This window comes from Ursus maritimus, unplaced genomic scaffold (genome assembly GCF_017311325.1).
Source record: "Ursus maritimus isolate PB19 unplaced genomic scaffold, ASM1731132v1 scaffold_2, whole genome shotgun sequence".
In the NCBI taxonomy this organism is placed as follows: Eukaryota; Metazoa; Chordata; class Mammalia; order Carnivora; family Ursidae; genus Ursus; species Ursus maritimus.
Genome location: NW_024424452.1, coordinates 18,975,388 through 18,985,139, shown reverse-complemented (window position 1 = coordinate 18,985,139; position 9,752 = coordinate 18,975,388).

Sequence of the window (9,752 nt, the reverse complement as noted above, 5' to 3'; positions counted from 1 at the left end):
ATTCATATCCTATAGAATCTCAAAGGCACTGCTCATGTATTACTATGTTATCCAGTGCATAATTATTGATTTTGAGCTATGGAGGAGAAAATTCCATTTGTCTGTGACACCCAGCCCTGCCTGGGCACAGTAAAAACCTAGCTCATTTGCAAAGAAGAGCCTGCGAATCTGCACTGGGGTCCTCTGAACTAGGACTCAGGAATCAAGGTCCAGGGAAGGAGAGGCAGGTGTGAGCCAGGTTACAGAGGCAATGAAGAATCCAGAATTCCAAACCAGGAACCCTTAACAGGGCAGGACTCAGATTATTCATACTGGACTGTAGCCAAGGTCCAAATAGCGTTTTAGGGGACATAAGCTGAACTTGCAATGAAAGGTGGCTTACAGATCAGGCTCCAGGTAAAAGAGAAAATTGGGGTTGGGGGTGGTAGGCAGCCAGGAGCCAAAGATTTTGTCTCAGTCCAAGTAGGGCAGTGCCCCTGAACCATGGTACGATAGCTCAGAAGGAAAAGGTTGTCTGAATAGGAGAATGGCACTTCTGGGATGAGGGTGGTGGGGAGAGACAGGTCTGTGGACTGTGCCTAGCATGGAAAGGCAGGAACATGGAAGGACCAAGATGGCAAGTATCTGCTGGTTGGGTGAGAGGGCGTGCAATGTAGCAGAGATTGCCTGCAACATCAATTCTCTCCTCTTGCTTTCATTGTGAGCCCCTACTTTATGTAGGGTGACCCCATGTCCAGTGATAATACTACTTTTCTAAGCCTCCCTTTGCAACTAGGCCTGGTCAGTGAGTTGCTAGTGGAAATCATTGAGTGGAGCAGCCAGGAAATCTCTTTAATAGGAACTTACTCAGGAGGAGTAGCTGTTTGCCTCTTGCTCTTTCTCATCTTGCTTGGAATGTGCCACGAAGGCTGGAGCTCCAGCAGCCATGGCATGACTTTGAGGGTAGTGGAATAGAAAACAGAAGATCCCTAATGACTCTGGAAACCAGCAAATCAACCCCAAACTACTTACACTTGGATTTCTTTCATGTGAAAGAATACACTTCTGAATTGTTTAAAGCACTGTAAATGGCTTTCTGTTAGTAACAAATACAGGGTAAGTTATTTAGAGATTCACTGGAATCTCAGCACATTGGAGGGTATATGGGGAGGAGGAGATGTTAGTGACAGAACAGGATGGATACAAAGTTTCATTAAATACCAATTGATGCACAAACTAAGGCTGCAATTCTTTCTCAGGCTTTGTACATTTTTTTAAATATAATTTTTATTTTGTTATATTAGTCAGGCTTTGTACCTTTAAATGTGACACCACACTGGGTCAGGTCATTAGCAGCCAGGGATCTCTAAATAGATGTGATCACTTGGCTTTAGAAATTACTCCAGCCTTCCACTTCCAATTTGGGGATATTCCAACGTTTTCATTTTGCAGTTGGAGAAACTGAGATATGGACCAAGGACATTATTTGCCCAAGGTTCCAGAGCAACATATCAAAGCCGGGTTTCCCGACTCCTTCCAATATCGGTGCCGACATCCTGTCCCTTGTGCCTTATCTCCCTATCTCTAAAATAAGAATATTGCAGTGGCGTACCTTCCAAATACCATTTCTTTATAATCCTAAGAAACCAGCCTCCTGAGTATCAAGCAAGCCCTGCATGCATATTGGGCACTGTTTCCATAGACATAACCCTCCCATTGACACAGAAATTCTGGCATTCCTTCAAGTTCATTAAAATGGGATTTTTGCAGCATTTACCTTGTGCCTGAGCAATAACCATTTTCACTCTGGGAAATTTGTTCTCAAGGAATTTCCACGTCCTATTGTTGGTTGGATGCAATGAGCTACCCCCAAAATGTGGTGCTAAGAGCTTCCTTACGTTCAAAATGAAAAGGGACCCAAGCATTTGCCCTGAACGTCTTTGGTGCATGCCCGTGCCCCCCGCCCCCGGCTGGCTTTGATGCCCCACCCTGCTCCTGACCCACTGCGACCCTGGCACTAGTCAGGTCACCTTGGAGTAGGACCTTCTGTGACCAGCGTGGAAGTGAATTTCACTGGGACTGGGGGTGGAGAGGGAGCAGGGGCTGCGTTCTTGGCACTGTGCTGGGTGGGGTGGATACCTATGTGGTCTGAGGACGGAGTCTAAGGGGAAAAGTCATCTCCGTGTTTAGTTTGAAGGATCTCGTTACCAGGTCCTCTGGTCATTCAGGGACTGCTGTCTTTGTGCCTCTGAAGGAAGTCAGATATTCACCCCAGAAGCCAGTGTCCGTGTTCTGGGAGATCTGCTCTCCAACAGGGCTATTTGGAAGAACCAGAGACAAGGTCAAGAGTGAAGGAAGAGCTGCTATGGGCCCCTTATGATCAGATTCGACTTGTCTCTGTTCAGCCCTTGTTGACCATTAGCTGGAAGAAAGATGAAGATGGGCTAGGAGGGCAGTGGGAAAAACGGGACAGGAAATGATGTATACACTGTGTACGGGGTACGCTTGTCCACTGTCTATACCCACTGTGTGGTGGACTTGGACTCTGGCCAGACTGAGATCCATGTGGTTACTAGAACCAGACTTGGGGGCCTGGATTGTAGGTAGAACAGTCCAAGAGGACCTCCTTATCAGTGGGGGGGGGGGTTCTTATCCTATCACAGATGCCAACTCAGATGCCTGGAGCCTGCGGGCAGGAAACATAAATGATGGGAGGTGTGGCTCTATCTTCAGTGATGGAGACTATAACAAACTGGGGAAGGTGAGCCCTACCCCGAAACAGTCCAATGACTTGTTCCCCAAAACATCAGTCTGGCTAGATAGAGAGCAGTTGCAGGCAGACCAACAAGCTGTGACCTCTGATGAGGTGAGGGGCTTAGGAGAAGCAGGGCAACTTGCAATTTGGAGGCCACCTGGGTCCCCAGGCTTTGTATTTGGGGTTCCAGATCCAGCATCTGATGGGCATCGCGAGGTCAGAGGGGTGAGACTCAGCACCATTCTGTCGCTGGGTCATTCAACACTTCCTGATCAGCTACTCTGTGTCAGGTCAGGTGCTGGGCACTGGGGACACAGAGGTGGACAGGGAGGGACAGTGGATGTGGAGTCAGGAAGGGTAGCATCATTCCAGCACCTTCAAGCAGGAGCCGAGGCTGCTGTTGAAGTTGGCTCAGGGACAGACAGGAAGGGCAGGCAATCACGTGGGTGTCATCAGCCTCCAGGATCTGAGAAAGATTGAGGCCGGAACTCCTGGTTGAGAATTCTGCTCTGGAGACAAACCCAGGGCTGGGCTGTGCAGCCGGGCTTAGCCAAGTGAGGGAGGCGGGCCCAATTAAAGTGGCCGCTGCAGGAATTTAATAAGCACGGGAACGTTTGTGGAGACAGCTCCCTATTGGAGCACACGGCCTCATTTCCGAGCTTCAAAACGTTTGATGTTGGACAGCTGACTCCGTTCCAAGTTCCCAGCCAGCTCTGCAGAGGGCCCATATCCCAAGGAGCATCCTTTGAAGGAGCCAGGGCTGTCAATGGAGTTGTACTAATTAGGCAAGCAGAACAGCCTCAAATGTCTGTCCTCATTTGCAATTCAGGGTCTATAATTTGTCAAAAAAAAAAAAAAGTTCTCTCTGTAAGATTATATCCAAGTTGGTGAGAGAGCCTGCCTCGGTTACCATTTATGGGGTACCGGGCGGGGGTTCAATGTCCTGCCTGTGTGACAAAGGGGAGCCTTGGGGTTTTGATCCCATTTTACAGATAAGGAAACTGGAGTTCAGGGAGATGAAGTATTCCCCTAACAGCCACCCAGCTGGTAAGAGACAAAGCCTGACTTTCCATTATTCATTTGTAACAATGGTTCTCAGCCAGGGTGACTTTGTCCCTCGGGGGATGTTTGAGGATGTCTGGAGACATTTTTCATTGTCACAGCTTGGGGTGGGAATGCTCTTGGTGTCTCGTGAGTAGGGACCAGAGCTTCTGCTGAGCACCCTTCAGGGCAGGGGACAGCCCCCCACAACATGGCATTATTTGGCCCCAGAGTTCAATTGTGCTGAGTCAAGATTGAGAAAGCCTGGTATCGTCCAAAAGAGCAGGATTTAAATCTGCTGACCTGACAGCAATGGTGTGGTTTAGGGGAAGTCACTTAACTTCTCTGAGCCTCACGTAACATCATCTTTAAAATGGAAGGTGTGAAGAATATGAAAGATAGCATGTGAAAGTAACTAGATAGAGAGATGGTAGATAGATAGATGCATGGATGGATGGATGAATACATAGATGATGGATGGATAGATGGACTGATGGGTAGGTAGGTGATGGGTGGAGGGATGGATGCATGGATGGATGGATAGATAGATAGATAGATAGATAGATAGATAGATAGATAGATATAGGTAGATACCAAGAAAGCCTTCAGCCTCAAGATGGAAATCATGCAGTCTTACTGTCAGAGGGGTCTTAGAGATCAGCATTCAACCCAGTTTACAGGTGGAGACACCACGACTCAGGATGTATGTCACAGATATCTATGTATTTGCCTTTCCAGCTTACAGTTCCCCTTTCAGGAATAGCATCTTAACACCCCTTGGGGAAACATGCTCCCCCCAGTCATAGTGATGTGATTAGGGTGTAAGTGACGCCACCCCTGATTCCAGGAGTAGACATATGACACTAGCCTGGCCAATCAGAATGTTCCATCTCCCTGGCATTAACAGTTGGTTCAGAACGTGCACAGGACCCACTTGGGGCCAGTGAGAATAGATATGACTCCTAGGCATGTTGACTGTGAGCCATGAGGATGGAAAACCCTAGAGAAAGTCAGCTTAGAGTCATGACAATTCCACCTAAGCAGTACCAAGAAGCAGAGGAAGAGAATACAAGAGATCCAGCCCTGGGCATGTTGTTTGAACCTCTGGATCCAGCCATACCTGAGGCTTGATCTTTTCATTTACATGAGAGTCCAAGAACTCCTTTTTTGCTTAAGGAAATTGCAACTGAGTTTCTATTTCTTGGTAACACAGGAACACAGAGGAACACAGGGAACACAGAGCAAAAGTTCTTTGTCTAAATCAGAGATTAAGCTAGAGCTGGACTAGATCCTCTGTCTAGTGTGTTTTTCTCATTTTATTGAAGTATAACATTTATTGTGCATACATATCTATATATCTATGTGGATTTAGGGAGAGAGAATGCACAAATTATCAGTGTACAGCTCAACCAGTGTCCACAAATCAAACACACTTGTGTAACCAGCCTCCGCATTCCCCTGTACCCCTGCTTCCGATCACCACCCCTCCAAATGTAACCACGCTCCTTGTTTCTAACATCACAGGGTAGTTTTGCCTGTTGTTTGTTTGCTTTATTTTATTTTGTTCACAAATCCCCAGTCTGGGGAGGAACCGGACAGCTTGTCTCTGCTCCACTGAGTCTCAGCAGGGACAACTCAGGGGCCAGGGGCTGGAGTCAGTTAGAGACTCACTTACACGCCTGGCATCTGGCCTGGGAGGGCACGAGCCACGGGGCTCCCCTGACATCTCTCTTCGCGCGGTTTCCCCAGCCCATCAGGTTCAGGCTAGCCCACTCCTTCCATAGTGGTCAGGACTCCAAATGTGTATGTCCCATGAGCAAGCGCCAGGCTCAGAGGTCACGTAGCTTCTCTTCCACCCAAGCCCGTCCACATTCAGGGAGGCAAGCAGGACCCCAGTGGAGGTGTCAGCGCCATGGGGCCAGATGTTTTCTGCTTGACTTTGACATTTATACAAATGGAATATAGACTATGTCCTCTTTTGTGGCTATTTTCTTTTGCACAGCACTTTATTGATGAGGTTTGCAGATGATATTATGACATTTGTATTTTATGTCTTCCCATCTGTAATGGACTGAAGGTTTGTGCCCCTCCCCCAATTTCTATGTTGAAATTCTAACCCCCAATGTGGTGGCATTTGGAAGTAGAGCCTTTGGGAGGTGATTAGGTTATGAGGGTGGAGCCCTGGTGAATGGGATTAGCGCCCTCATAAAAGGGACCCCAGAGAGTTCTCTTGCTGTCTTGCTGCCTTGCGAGGACACCGTGTCTGGCTGTCTGTGAACCAGGAAACGGTCACCATGACAATGAATTTTCTGTGCCTAAACCTTGGACCTCCCAGCACCCAGAGCTGTGAGAAGTAAATGTTGGTTGCTTAAGCCCCCAGTCTATGGTGTTTTGTTAGAGCAGCTCAAACCGACAGAGACAGCCTTCTGATTAGTGTCCCATTGTGCGACCACACCCCATGTTCTTGTCCCACGCGGTGTGGTAGACATTTGGGCCCTTCCCAGGTGGGGCTGTCATCAATAGTGCCACTATGAACATTCTTGTGGACGTCTTTGGTACATGTTTCTACGAAAATGCCGGGTCCTAGTGTGTGTGTGTGTGTGTGTGTGTGTGTGTGTACACACGTTAGCCTTTGGAAGTCCTGACACTGACCCTTTTCTTCCGTGGTTGGTTGCGCAAACCCACACGCTCTTCCCGCNNGCACAGGAGGACCCCGGCTGCCCCAGGTCCTCCCCCACACCTGTAGCTCTTGTTTTCTCTGTTTCAACCACGCTGCTGGGTGTGCTGGTCTGGTGTTCTTCTAACGGTATCAATTCTGCCTGACCTGACACCAGGCCGCACGCTTTGTAGATATTCAGAAAAGTTTGCACACAGAAGGGTGTTTGCCTGACTCTGCCTTAGCCACCGTGGGCTCCTGCGGGGACAGCTCGCATAAACTTCTAGAGCCCGGCTGCAGAGTCAGGTTGATGGATGTCCCCTCACGGGGGTCAGATGGTGACACATCGATCAACATCTTTTCTGCCCCTGCTACTAATTTTTTATCCCATGGCCTGTCATTCTGTTAAACTTGGACCAGGAGACATCTGTAGCCTCAGGGAAAGGTTTTAGAGCAGAAAAAGCACAGAAAAGTGCTTTTGGAGTTTCAAAAGCCAGACTGCTGGAGATTTGGGAAGACTACAAGATCCAAATCATTATTTATTTGTTTGTTTGTGTGTTTGTTTATTCATTGATTACCACAAACCTCCAAGAATAGTAGAAGATTCGGGACTGAGGAGTGGGGATAAAGGGGAGAGGTGGGATCGGGGGTGTGATCGGCAGAATCGTAGCCCCTGCAGAGATGTCACGATCTAATCCCCGGAGACTTTGCACGTGATGAAGCTAAGGGTCTTGAGATGGAGAATCATCCCAGATTACCCAGGCGGGCCCAATGCCACCACGGTCATCCTGGCGCGAGGGAGATGGAGATGTGATGATGTAACACACCGGAGGTCAGAGCGATGTGACTGCTGGCCTGATCGTGGAGGAAAGGCCATGAGCCGAGGAAGAAGGTAGCTTCTCGAAGCTTGGAAGAGCGAGGAAACGGATTCTTGCCTACAGTCTTCAGGAGGAATGCATCCCTGTTACAGCTTGATTTTAGCCCAGCGAGGACCGTTGTGGACCTCTGACCTCTAGAACTATAAGAGAATAAGCAATGAATCGTTTGTGTTCTTGTGAGCCAGTAAGTTGGTGCTAATTTGTTGTATCAGCCTACTTATTTCGATCAGGGGGTAAGTAGAGCTCAGGGGAAAACAAAGCAAGCCTTGGAGGGTGCCGTGAAGAGGACGGAACGGACATCTTGTGCCGCCCAACCTCTCTCTCAAGGGAGGGCTGTCAAGGCCAAAGGGAAGTAGGGTTGGGTCTGTGCCCACAGACCCAGTATCCACTAGCGGGTGCCACACTGAGAACGCAGATTAGGGTAGCATTGAACGGACCTCCTGACCATCCCGCAAAGTTGGCATCCATCCATTATTCAATCCACGTGCAGCTTGGCTCTGTCTGGACAGACATCTTCCCCCAACCGAGGGGTCATAGGCTTCATCTCTGAGAACGAGATGAGAGCTAGCCCTGCACACCCGATGGGCGTCCCTCCACCCCACCTGCGTGCGTGTCAACAGGCCCGGGTCAACATATTCCCCATTGCAACTGAGAGACATTGAGACCCAAAGGAGGGAGGAGTCGGAGGGCTTGTATTGCTCTCAGTTTGCTTCGTGCATCATTTCAGCATTCAAGAGAGAACACTCCATGGAACGTTCTCAACAACCAAACAATAATGGAAACAAACCCACACCATGTCAAGCTCGGGTGGTCTCTAGGGCACGTCTGGCCCCACACCTTTGTCGTATGGATGGGGGGACCAAGTCTTTGAGGGGATGTGACCCTCATCGTGGCGCTGGATGGATACAGACTGGCATCTGGCCACCTCGGGTCTGGTGGAGAGTGTTTTACACTTGGCCATGCTGCCCACGGTCATATTTTAAACTCACACACTTACTTTTGTTGTCGTTGTTACCGAACTACAAGCAATGTAATATGATTATAAATCTCAGAGGCATGGACTGGCATTTCTTTGAAGCTTTGTTTTTTTCATCTAACTGATTTTAGCAAGCCCACAGTGTTTTAATATATATTTCACCTTTATTTGATTTCATGGACAATTGGTTCTTTCACGAAGCAAAAGAAAATTAAGGAAAGAGTGTTTTCNCCTTCTTCCTAGCATGCACATTTCCTCGGGAAAGGAAGTCCATTAGAATGTAGGAGGCCAACCTGGGGGGCCATCTCCCCATTGCTGGCGGTATTAACATACTGGTCACATACATGCTAGGGCTCTCGCCAGTGCTCTCAGGGACACATTCCCGATGGCAAACACTGGAAATCTGCACGCCGTGGGGGAGACCAGCAGATCACTGCCCCCTGGCCTCCAGAGGGCAAGAGAAACCAACCACTAGAGCTGAAAGGGTATTTCTCAACCACATGGGAGAACTAAGATCAACAGGAAATGAGTTCATTGGGAAGAGCAGTAATAGGATGGAAGAAGCAAAGAACACCAGCATCACCATTCCCTCCCATAACCAGAGGTGAGGAATTTACACTGGGGACCATTCTTAGCGTAGCAGGGAGACCCTTCTTATAGGGTGGCTGGAAGGATCTTCCTCTGAAAATGAGAAGGAAAAGGCTTTTTCCCACCTGAATAGAATCTAAGCACGAATAATAATAATAATAATAATAATAATAATAATAATAATAATACAAAAGCATCCATTAGCATTTACCGAAGGCTCAGTAAGTTGCAGATGTTCTGCTAAGAATTCTGGTGCATTGTTTTATCTAATCTGCTGCTTAGCTACCTTACAGGGTAGGTGCTATTATCATTGCTACCCTGCAGGTCTGGAAAGTGAGGTCTGGAGGGATTAAGACACAGCCAAGGTCACCAGTCTGCTGGGGATGATCTGGGATTTAAGTCTAAGCAGTGTGGCTCCCAAGTCCTTGATTTTGACCATCATTCTATATACTCCCACTTTCCACACTGGGTAACTTGTTCCCATTTTAAAGACGAGGAAACCATGCCTCAGAACACTTACGTGAAGGTCATTGGAAGTAGGAGTCAACACAACTCAACCTGGATTATTGCCAGGATTTCTGGGCAAGAGCCCTCCTCTCTCTACTCGGGTTGCTAAGCTGGTTGGATATAGGTTGGCCGCAAGGTATCAGGCCATCTCTCATAGTCTGAACATTTAACCATCCCCTAGGAAAGCGGGCTCCGGAGTGCTTTGAAGTCAACAAGCCAGAAGCCAGCTCTACTCCCGGAAACTGATGAAATCACTCATTGGCTTAACTCGATTTGAGCTGGCAGCTGCCAGTATCCTGTCTGCCTTCTGGATTCATAGATGTCCTCACTCTGACTTGGTCCCTGCCCCGAGAGGCTGACCTGCATGGACTT